At 37.8% G+C, this 12,664-nt stretch overlaps 1 pseudogene; it reads left to right on the top strand.

Annotated features, from left to right (window-relative positions):
- The first annotated feature begins 1,014 nt into the window (after positions 1 to 1,014).
- Positions 1,015 to 1,774, top strand: LOC114627083 (annotated as a pseudogene).
- Positions 1,775 to 12,664: the final 10,890 nt, after the last annotated feature.

Here is a 12,664-nt window from a genome sequence, read left to right as displayed (position 1 = left end):
ATGGAGAATCTTCTGTGTGCTAGGTGTTGTGATGAGTTCTAGAAGTGTATCCAGTATAGAAAATGGTGAGCTTGCTAGTCATTAATAGCAGATACTAAGACAAGTGTATATAACTTATATATAATTACATATAAGTTTAGCTGTATTGATGTCTCAAAAAATAAGGTAAAGAGTGATGAAAGAAGACACTTGATGTCACCCTCAAGTTTATACACACAAATCCATACAATTCATACCCACATGCATATATGTATGTACTACACACACACACACACACACTCACACAAACATACACACACACTGTAAAAGGTAAACATGCAAAAGTAAAGAAAGCATAGAACGTACTTTACTCTTTATTTTATATTCAAATGCAAACTGCTTCAACAGAATTCTTTTATTGTTGTTTGTTAGATTCTTACACATCCTTGTCCAGGCTATGGTCATAAGTAATAAATGAATGTAGTGTCAAATTTTTAAAAATACTCCTTTTTTTGAGATTATAATACGTTTCTCCCTTCCTTTTCTTTGCTCCACATACTCTCATATACTCAGCCTTATACTTTTTCAAATTCATGGCCTCTTTCTTTTTTCATTAATTCTTGATATATATAGATGTATATTTCTATATAGATGAATACAACCTTCTCAGTCTTTATACATTTTTAAAATCAGTAAGATAAAACTAACTTGAGGCCATAGGTTCAACTTCCTTTGTCAATACGGTACGCTGTCTCTTTTCTGAATCCTGAGTTATCCAGACCAGAAAACTTTACTCACATTTTTGTGTAATGATCACAGTGTTGGACGACTTCCAGTTTAATATGTACCTTTAACAAAGTTATCATTATTTCATTAAATCTATGTGCTTGTTAGCTTTTTCTCCCTCTTGACACAAGGTATGGTCATTTGGGAAAAGGAAGCTCAGTTGAGAACATGTTTCATTATCTTGGCCTGTTGGCTTGTTTGTAGGGAAAGTTGTCCTGAGTGCTATAAGAAAGAAACGTGAGGATCGGCTGCCGGGTCTTCCGCCGCACGTGCCTTTAGCGCGATGCCCAAATCCAAGCGAGACAAGAAAGTTTCCCTAACCAAAACTGCCAAGAAAGGCTTGGAACTGAAGCAGAACCTGATAGAAGAGCTTCGGAAATGTGTGGACACCTACAAGCACCTCTTCATCTTCTCTGTGGCCAACATGAGGAACAGCAAGCTGAAGGACATCCGGAATGCCTGGAAGCACAGCCGGATGTTCTTTGGCAAAAACAAGGTGATGATGGTAGCCTTGGGTCGAAGCCCATCTGACGAATACAAAGACAACCTCCATCAGGTCAGCAAGAAGTTGAGAGGTGAAGTTGGGCTCCTTTTTACCAACCGCACGAAGGAGGAGGTGACTGAGTGGTTCACAAAGTATACAGAAATGGATTTTGCTCGAGCGGGGAACAAAGCAACTTTTACTGTGAGCCTGGACCCAGGGCCCCTGAAGCAGTTCCCTCACTCCATGGAGCCACAGCTGAGGCAGCTGGGTCTGCCCACTGCCCTCAAGAAAGGTGTGGTGACCCTGCTGTCTGACTATGAAGTATGCAAGGAGGGTGACGTGCTGACCCCAGAGCAGGCCCTTGTCCTGAAGCTCTTAGGGTATGAGATGGCTGAATTCAAAGTGACCATCAAATACATGTGGGATGCCCAGTCGGGAAGATTCCAGCAGATGGACGATGATCTGCCCGAGAGTGCACCTGAGTCTGAGGGAGAATCTGAGGAGGAGGAGGAGGATGACAGCTGACTCTAAGAGCCAGGACAGAGGCCTTCCAGCAAGTTCTTCATCTCCACTGGACCCCCCAGGACTGCTGTCATCCCTCTGGAGGGAGCAGCTATTTATTTTGCTATGGATAAAGACAAGGGTGCTGGGGAATGACATTTCTATAAAGAATAAAAGTGTGTCTGCAGGGTATTACTAAAAAAAAAAAAAAAAGAAAGAAAGAAAGAAAGAAAGAAACGTGAGCAAGCTACAAGGAGCTAGACAGTAAACAGCACTCCTCCATGGCCTCTACTTCAGTTCCTTCCTCCAGATTCTTACCCTGACTTCCCTCAGCAATGGACTATGACTTGGAAGTGTAAGCCAAATACATACTTTCTTACCCAAGTTGCTTTTGATAAGAATGTTTTATGGCAGCAATGGAAAACAATCTAGGGAACATTACATAGCAAATTCAACAAACATATAGGCAACTAGTGTTTGGAACCTTCTGCAGTATAAATTCAGTTACAGAATAACAACAATGATTGTAGAGTTCAGAAGGCATGTGATAGGTCACACCAATGAATAATATTTCTTTCACAGAAATACAATGAAGAGAAATAGGTTAAAGAGTATAGAATCTACTCAATAGATGAAGTCATGTATAGTGTCAAATATATAGTGTTAAATATTTGTAGCTCCTTAGTAGGTTAAAATAGTAAAATCACTTGAACTCACAAATATGACCAAAGTGAAATAGACAGAAAGAATCCACCTAAAACAACAACAATACAGAAAGAGACAGACAAAAAGAGAGAGAGAGAGAGAGAGAATTATAGACAGATAGAATGAATAGATAATAGTATAGTAAAAAATGCTATCAAAGTAGCAATTGATGAGTTAAGGCTTTTTATTTTTTAAAATACATTTTATTTCATCATAAATTCTTAATTTTGAGTAATACCATGTTTACCCTAAAGGGACAAAAATCCCTGAAAATTTAATAACACTTCTTTCTTAGCTGATTAATACTGATACCATTGTATTACTGACATGTGAAATAGACACAGTCTCCTCCTTGATGTAGTTTATAGTCTAGAAACAGAGCCAGAGAAATCAATGAACGTGAAACTTGAAACAGGGACATCTGAACTAAACTTGGTCAATGAAGTAAGCAGAATCTTAACTCTTCATGCCTATATTGTGTTTATACAGTATATTTGATGGCAAAGAGACTTTGTCAATATAATTAAAGGTATGAAGATGTTTAAGGCACAATACCTTTGTTTATCGAAGTGGGGCTAATATAACTGCACGAGCCCTTAATGCAGATGAGGAAGGCAAAGTCAAAAAGCAGAAAGCTGCAAAATACAAGGACCCAGTGAATCATGTCTGAATGTGGTGGGACCAAGAAACAGGAGCCACAATACAATCTCATAGCCGCAAGGAGCTTAAATCTGCTATTAACCGGGAAGTTACCACTCGGCTCTAGAAGAGATCTGACACTAATACTTCAATTCTAGTGCAGTAAGAACAAGAAAAGATATTTCCGCCACACTTCGCCAACATCCAGAGAATACCTAAGAAATCAGTAATGCCTAAAATGTTTACACTCATAATAATTTGACCTACAGCAACAGAATCTAATACTATTATTATTATTATTATTATCATCATTATTCTTAAATGAAACAAAGAATGAGCTATATAGGGGGGCCTAGCATAAGAACATTCTAGTATTTCATAGTTCTAGAGGTACTGAATATACCCAAGGAGTAGACACAGGAGAAAGAGGTACAAGTAAAGATTGAAAAGAAATGTACAGGGTTTGAAAAGCCTTTTCATCCAGGAAAGTGTTGTGAATGCTTTTCAAGATCCAAGGGACTCAACATGTGTTCAGCATAAATCATTTGCATTTATGCGGAATGCACAACAAGAGCCTAGGCTGCAATGGGGTAGAGTAAGTACACGGCTCTTGAAGGGGCTCAGATAAGCATGCTGAGGAAGAAGACATTGGAGCTCTATGCTGACCCTGGTTGCTGACTTTACTTTTATTTCCTTACTTGTGTTCCTCTTCCTCTGTTCAGTTAATGATTATTCAGTACAGTGTTGTCAGGGCACTCAGATCTCAAGGGGAAGGTCTCTATTGCTTTTTATTTCCTAAAGCTGTGCAGGATAGGGTAAATATGTAGTTCATGGATTTTAAATTAATAAAACAACCTAGTTTTGTCAATTTAGGGTGAAAAGACATAAAAATAGGAGGGGAACTTGTTGGAGAAAAGAGGCCTTTCAGTCGGAAGGGAGGGGGTGAGAGGAGGAGAGAAGGAAAATAGGACTAACGTTATATACATGTGTGAATTGTCAAGGAATACAAACATAAAATAAAAACTAGTCATTCCACTTCCGAAGTGCTTGGCCTTGGGCAGGGCACTTAACCTTTCTGAATTTCACTTTCCTGATTTGTAAATCGTGCCAATAGCCATTTCAGATAGCTATAGGGAGAATCAAATATAGAGCACAACAACTTTCAAGGTTAAAATGCATCCCTGAAATAATGATCTGTCTTACTCTCTACTCTCCATGGGCTCCAGTTCATTTGATATTTCCTCCCTTCTATTCTTCTCTTCTGACTTCCTCTCTTCATTCTTTCCTCTTCTTCTTGTCTTAATAAATTAGTTCTTATAATAATTATCAACAATTTCCTGTATATATTATTCATAAAGATTAATACATCTATTTTACAAGCATGAATAATATACAGATACTCAGGCAAGTGTGTGTTTGCATGCACACACACATTTTTCTCTCTATCAAGGACTTACTCTTTGAACAATGAAGATAAGTAATCACAATCATATTAATTTTTAAGCATCAAGAAAAAATTAGTTACAACTAATAATGTTGGTTAATAGAATAATCTTATGAGTTTCAATAAAGCCACAAACTGACAAATAACATGTAGATGTTACATTGTTGCATGCTGGAAGCTACAGGTGTACACATTTTTTTAAATTAAATTGTGTTTGAGTTGAATCTTTAATCTTAGTACTCAAGGATAAACCAAACTTTTCCAAGAGAGTCTAGAGAATGCTAATCTGGGAGGATGACCTAGAGGAGCAGAAGACCACAGACACAGTAGCAAAACATGAACACAATGGAGCAACTCATGTTCAAAGTGATAGATATGGAAATCCACAAATTTTATCATCACATGGTGTATATGTATATCAAAATATCACATCTTAAAATATGCACAAATATATGTAAATAAAAAATATAACAAAATGACAAGTAGCAGAAAGACTTTTAGATAATGGGGCCTACACTATCTACCAACTGGAAGAGTCTAGAAGGGAATGGAAAATCAAGATCTGTTAACTCAGAAGGTTTCACTGCTACGTTTAGTTCTAACACCTGCAAGTCCCAAGATGGTATTTTTGAGGTTAGAAATTACTGCCTTCTGGCCCTGAGGCAAGTTGTGAGTTTATGGGAAAAACCAGGGAGTTGAGAAAGAGTTCAGAAGAAGATGCTAAAGGTCTCAAGAGCAGACTATAGAAGATGAGCAAACACTGAGTCATATATGCAGTCATAAAGGCTGAAGGGAGACATCGTCTGGGAAAAGGGAAAGGCAGGATTTTGTTTTGTTTTCTGATTGTTTTTAATTTGTGGGTTTTAGTCATTTTTAGTTTTTGTGCCTGCAGGAATTCCTATGGCATAAAAAGAGTCAGGAATTAAGAGAGACAGCAAAGAGCCTGAGAAAGTCAGAAGAACATGATGTCAACACAAGCTTGTTGGCAGTTTGAGACTACTTGGCTGTGTTTCTGTGCGTGCTAAGGAAAGGCATAAGGACTAGGGAGGAATAAATTCTCAGGCTCTTTTTGGCCAGTCCTTTGCCTTATTCAAAACTGCTTTGTTATGGTTAGTTCAAATGAGCAAAGTCTTTTGCGGTGTGATTTTAAGTCTTAAACTTCTCTTAGTGAGCATAGAAATACTAACTGTATTTCTTCTTCCAATAAAGGGACAGATTTTTATGTTCCTCTCCATGATGGAGTACAGGGCTGCAATTCCAAACTCTGGGTGATCACAGCTGTCTTGGTTGGAGGCCTTAATGGACATGAGGAAGGTGAGCTGTGATCCAACCAAAGACAAGAGAAATCTTGTCTGATTTCTCAGACAAGAAATGAGCAGAGCAGAGGTGAGCAGAGGAGGGATGAAGACATCAAAGGGAAAGGAGTTGAGAGACAATTAGGCTATGGAGAGCCCAGATCCAGAGGGAAGTATGGCACCTCCGGGAAGGTTCACAGTGTTGTGGAGTCGGTTACAACAGCACCATTTCCTCTAAGACAACTCTGAGGTCTGTTGCTTTCAGATTTCAGATCTTTGTTTTCATCTCAGGTGGTTAAACCATTTTGTCGTAGATTTACCTGAAGACCCTTGCATGTTCACATTAGGTTTCATCGGCCAGGAGGATAGCACAGTTGTTTTCAGCCTTTGCACATTATAAGTGTTGTCTATGAAGCTGAGCTTTCTAAAGTCAGATAATGGATTTTAACTGAAGCAGCAAAAAGGGCTGGGCTAAAACCACAGGAATGCAGGGCTGGTCCCAGAGCTTCAAAAGAGTGGTCCTGGCACTACTTCTTCCATAAGACATACTTGGCGTGTGTCCTGGTGGTGTCTTTGTGTATTTTACCTCAAGGGGAAGTTTTTAAGGCCAAAGGCATAGAGAAAATATCATGAAGGTATCAGTAGGTTGGGGACAGACAGCCACTCTTGACTTCAAAATCATTAGAGTGGGCCCTGAAAAATAACCTATCATGTGACATTCAGTAACCTGAAGACTTGAGGAATTACTTTCCCAAGAAGAATTACCCAGCAAAACCACCACCCACAGCTTCTTCTTGGCAGCTGGTCCTGATACCTTACTCACGTCCTCAGTGAGGTGGGGGAGAAGCCACTCAGCTGCCTCTACTTTGCAGAAGAAAGCTCTTTTGCATTTGGTAATCCTCTAATTATTTCCAGGGGGTTTTCTTTTCTTAAAAAAAACTTTTTATTGTCATTTTCCAATTATTTTCCCTTAGTGCATTTTTCTTTTAAAAATAAAACTCTGGCCAATGAAATAAAACTTGGACAGACCCATTCATAAACGATAAAAATAATATTCTCCTGTTTTGTTTTGTTGAGAATTTATTTGGTCTGTACTTCTTTTAGCTAATTATCTTTTTTGCTGGAAATGACTGGAGTTTCCTTGGGGAGAAACTCTGTGAGAGTGAGAAAGTCCAAGAGAAAAAAGCCAGGTTTCTGTGGTCTCACCTCAACATGTATATATTAGCATGGACATGCTGGCCTGTATTTATATGAGTCTGATTTGGATAAAATAATTATCATTTTTCCAATAGTTTATACATAGCAGATCATTTCATGAATTATCTTAAAATTGAATTTTATTATCTATTTCAAATCTTCTTTTAGTAAAAGATTTTAGTCTAGTTAACAGTCAGAAATACTAGATTGTAACTGGTCTAGAATTTCAGAGTTTTCCATGGCTCAATGTCTACAGCCTGCTATAGTCTATCATGCTGGCTGGCAAAGTAGTTCTTTTGACTGTGGTAGGCAATAGATTTTAGATTTTATTTTTGTCTTTTTGTCTTTCTGTGTGGTGGTTTGAATATACTTGGCCCATGTGAAATGGCACTATTAGGAGGTGTGACCTTGCTAGAGTAGTTGTGGCCTCATTAGAGGAAGTGCATCTCTGTGTGAGTGGACTTTGAAACTCTGCCCAGTGTGGAAGAGTCTCTCCTGCTGGTGGCCAATCTCTTCCTGGTTACCTTTGGATCAAGATGTAGAACTCTTAGCTCTTCCAGCTCCATGTTTGTCTGCATGCTGTCATGTTTCCTGCCATGGTGATAACAGACTCAACCTCTGAAAGTATAAGCTAGCACCAATTAAATGTTGTCCTTTATAAGAGTTGCCTTGGTCATGGTGCCTCTTCATAGCAATGGAACCCCTAACTAAGGCATTCTGTATCCAGGTGCTACCTCCCATAGAAAATGTATTTGTGTTTAGAAAATAGACCTCCATGTAAAACACTTTGTTAATTCTTATAAGCAAACAAGTTGTCCTTTGTTAAACATCCAAAGGGCAGGGTTTTATTATCCCATGATGAAAATTCACTGTGCTGGGTTCTTGGTTAAGCACTTTACATATGTAACTGTAGATAACTACAACTTTATTTCTATTTTGTTTATAAGCAAACAGTTACAAGGATTTTGATGATATTTACCAAAGACCATTGGGAAATAAAGGGTGGAGCCACTTTTCCAATGCTCTATCACTGTATTGCCTACATGTATAAATGTACATTATGTGTATGTCTAATGTTCAAAGAGATCAGAGGAGAGGGTCAGCTTATCTGGAACTGGAGTTACTAATGCTTTTTTATTGCCAACAATCAACATTCATATGTCCTTATGCTTACCTATTACTTATTACTTATGCTTACTCATTGCTTATTAACTATGTGAAGAATTTATTAATTTTTTGTCATTTTGTCAATACTTTAGTTCCCCTGGCTTCTATAACAACAACAAAAAAACCACAAATGAGTTGATTAAAAATTTATTCTCATAAAATTCTAGAGATTATGAAGTTTACATTCCAAGTGTGGACAAATTCAGTATCTGAGAGTGCTGATATTCTGATTTGTAGTTTATCCTTCCAGTTGTAGAAGCTGAGAAGAGACAAACTGGGTCATTTTGGTTTTCCCACAATGTCATGCTCTTTTATGACATGACCTGTTCACCCAAATCCCTCCCTTCCCAATACCATCACATCTGTGATTGATTTTCAACATATGAAACTTGAAAGGACAAAATCATTTAGATCATGACAAGCAGTGACTATTATCCCAATGAACCAAAATTTGAGCAGGCAATTTTAATTTCCCATGCTGTTGAGCTCCCTTACCTAGCCTCGTTTGGGATTACAAGAAATCCTCAGTGCTTTAGTGTGGCTGAACTTTCCCTTTACCCCAGCTACCTGAGCTTTGCCATTCACTGCAGCCAGTCAAACACCCAAGATAAAGAGATGGGGCTGGACGGTGGTGGTGCACGCCCTTAATCCCAGCACTTGGTAGGCAGAGGCAGGCAGATTTCTGAGTTCGAGGCCAGCTTGGTCTACAGAGTGAGTTCCAGGACAGCCAGGGCTACACAGAGAAACCCTATCTCGAAAAACCAAAAATAAATAAATAAATAAATAAATAAATAAATAAATAAATAAAATAAAAAGAGAGAGATAGGATAATGACAGGGACCTTACAATCTGGGCATAATCTAAACACATCTTAAGGGAAGTGAGTACATACTATACTATTCTGAACTTGTTGTAAAGCCAGCAAGAGTGTTTGGTATGACTTTAATTCAGATCATTTTATCAGGTCATAGAATGTAAGGAGCCAGGTCCAGTTGAAGGTTATTCAGTGTCACTCACTGGCTTTGAACTGGGTACTAGTTAATAAAAGAATTTGTCCTCCAAGACTAGAATTTAGATTCAATTCTGTTTTGGTAATATGAACAGTTACAGCTTAGGCTGTTGCCATAAAAGAAATTAGATGGCTTAAAAATGGGAATTCATCTCTTACAGCTCTGGAATTCCAACATCCAAGCTCAGCCAGGCTCTGAAGATGGTTCTCTTCATAGCAGAAAGCTGACTTCTCACAATCTTTTTAATGAGGAGGCAAGGAAGAGAAGGGAGAATTTGGGTTTTCTCTTAGTGTCTGCAAAGGAAACAACAATAATAAAATCCTCACCTGGATTGTTTCTAATTTTCCTAGTAGTGTGGTCATACCTTCTCTGACCTTGAAAAGACAATGCTAGATGTCCAGAAGGGAAAAACATGAAGGATTCCAGATAAGCCATATTCTGACACAACACACAGAGCCTAAGTCATTTGTTTTCTTTGACAGTGCTTTGCCATGCAGGATTGAAAAAGAAACGACAATCAGTAAAGCAAATAGCTCAAATGGAGCTATAAATCAACCCAATACCCATCACAACATTTACTCAAAGGAAGACATATCTGATTCAGGTCTTTGTCTCTCCCTCTCCCTCTTTGTCTCCCCCCATTCTCCTTCTCCTTCTCCCTTCCTTCCACTACTAACACAACTAAAACCAAGTAAAAGGGAACCTTTTTCAATAGCAGTGTTTTACAAAGTCATTGATTTTTCAAGGCAACATCAAATAATCTTCATGACTTGAATTTAATAAAATACAAGGGAATTTCTTTTGTGTTTATGAGACTTTTAAGTTTGTGCAATATTTATTACTCCATGTGTTTCACATTTAAGATGGAGAATATTGTAATAAGACCACGTAAGTGGATCCTGATCCAAATTACAAAGCATCTAATTACACTGCCACATTTCCAATTCACCTCTTTTGACTTGACTAGTGCTACTTTGTACTTGTTACATTTTTCTGTTTATGTACATATTTACAATATAACACAATTTGATGGAGGGAGGACAGGAATGACAAGCTTTTCTAAGTTAGTCTGAGGTACAAGGGTGGAGATAGGAGACTAATAAAGCTCAGAAAGCCACTGAAGGTAGACTTTGCAGTTTTTAGGGCAGGGACCACTTTTACTTCCAGTCTATACCCTGGACATTAGAGTTTCTAGCATCAGGGAACAGTCACCTTCAAAGAAGAAAGAATAATGATTATCTATTGAGGGATTAAAGTGTAGTAAAATGATAATTTACACTTAAAGATAAATTTGAGAAATGGGGATCAGTAAACACATTTACAACCAACAAATTGGGATTTAAAGGTGAAGTTTGTTGTCCTTGTTCAGCTCCTGTTTAGGGTGTCACTTTGCTGATACTTAATAGGTGGAGTTTCTATCATTCCTTTACAATCTCACAACAAACTCCTTGATCCCTGGGCTCTTGCAATCTTTCTGCCCCCTTTTTTTGCAGTGTTTCCTGAGCCTTAGGTGGAAGTTATTTTGTAGATGTATCCATTGGAAGTGGGCTCCATAACTGCATTTTGATTAGTTGTAGTTTCTGTAATGGTCTCCACCTGTTGCAAAGAGATGGTTCTTTAATGAGAGGTAAGGACTACTCATATCTGTGGATATAAGGACAAATACTGAGATTGTATGAGGGATTATGCCAAGATGGGTAGGGAAAAGACCATCAGGCCTTACCCTACGCAAGGAACTACAGGTAACTGAGAGTGGTAAGAGTGGAAGAAATAAGGAAGAACAAACCAATGGTATATTCAATACGGCATGGTTAGCACTAAAACATACACATGTAATATTATGCAGCAAGTGAAGTCTATATTTAGACACACACATATTCCTAATGCATATTTGTAATACATAAGTATATATACTAAGTGTGCCTCTGTGTGTGTGTGTGTGTGTGTGTAATAATAGTTAATGAAACAAGAGGTCAGGAACTTGAAAGAGTACAAAAGAGATTTATGGGATGGTTTGGAGGGAGAAAATGGAAGGAAGAAAATATGTGATTATAATATCAAAATGTTATTTTTTTAAAAGTGACTTTTATTAAAAATAAATACATATTTTATCTGAGAGCTAAGATTCTATAATCTTGTGAAGAGTTTATGTAACAAAGAAATGCACAAATCATAGTTTGAGATTTATTTTCATAAACAAAGCTGGAAGGAAGAAGAGCTTCTAGGCAAATAATGGAAGCAGAAATGAATTATTATGGAAATGAACAATGGGTCTCAACTTGGAAAGGACAACCCAACTGCGCAACATCTGCAAAAGCACTCATTTAGCTGAAGGAAAAGCATCTCATGAATTCTCCACTATCTCAGCTGATTTTGTTTTTGAAGAGACTGTCAAGGGGAACTGATACTTGTGGTCTGAACATAGTGGGAAAAAAAGAAAAAAGACTTCTATAACTGGGTAGAGAGCTTCTATAGTTCTTAGCTTATGCGAGCTACAGAAGAAAAGACCCAGTTCAGTAGTCTGAAGTTTTCTTTAGGAAGCAGATTTTAATAACTTTAGTGAGAAAATAGTCATGACACAGCATCATGAGACATCTGGAGGGGAAGTCTAGTGGAAAGACCGCAAAGCTCTTGGAAAACAGAAAGTGGTTTGCATTGTAAAGCAGCAAGTAGCCTTAACAACAAACAAGGACATAATTTTTAAAATTACAGTGTTGTGTAGAGAGCTTGCTAGAGTGATCAGATTTTTCTTGTTTAGCACAGCAGACTCTTATCTGTGGGCACTGAATCCCAAGATTCCCAGCGGATGTCTGAAACCATGAACAGCTCCTAACCCTACATTTAATATATATATATATATATATATATATATATATCTGTGGCCTAGTTTAATTTGAAAATCAGGCATGGTGACCTACTCTTAAAATTAATTAGGAAACGAAATATCAGTGAACTGCAATAAAAAGTCACAGGAATACAGTTAATTTGAAAACTGAGATAACTATATTTTTGGTTGTGAGCCTAGCCTTTAATGGTCGAGCCCCTGAGATAACTATAAAGTGACTAATTCTGGAAATTATAATCTTTGCTATAATTTGGATCTAAAATATCTAGAAAGGCCCGTGTATGAAAGGCCTGTGAAGTTGACTGGATGACAAGAATACTACCTTCACTGATGTTTCAATGAATGAATTCATAGCTGAACAGGCTAGGAGGAGATGGGGCATGGTTCAGAGAGTTTTCATTGATTGTATGTCCTAAAGATTTATCTTGCTGATGAGCTTCAATGTGTTTATTCTGTTTTCTGGTTGCCATAGGTGAGCAGCTTTCTTCCATGATGCTGTTTCTGCCTTGCTGTAGGGTGAAATGCAATGGATTCAGCTTATCACAGACAGAGACCTTTGAAACCATGAATCTCTTCTCCTGGAAGTTGTTATTGGGTATTTTGTCAGACATG

The sequence above is a fragment of the Grammomys surdaster genome, unplaced genomic scaffold (assembly GCF_004785775.1).
Source record: "Grammomys surdaster isolate TR1022 unplaced genomic scaffold, NIH_TR_1.0 242, whole genome shotgun sequence".
NCBI lineage: Eukaryota > Metazoa > Chordata > Mammalia > Rodentia > Muridae > Grammomys > Grammomys surdaster.
Note: the sequence above shows the minus strand (reverse complement) of the source record. Positions and strands in the feature narration are given on the sequence as shown.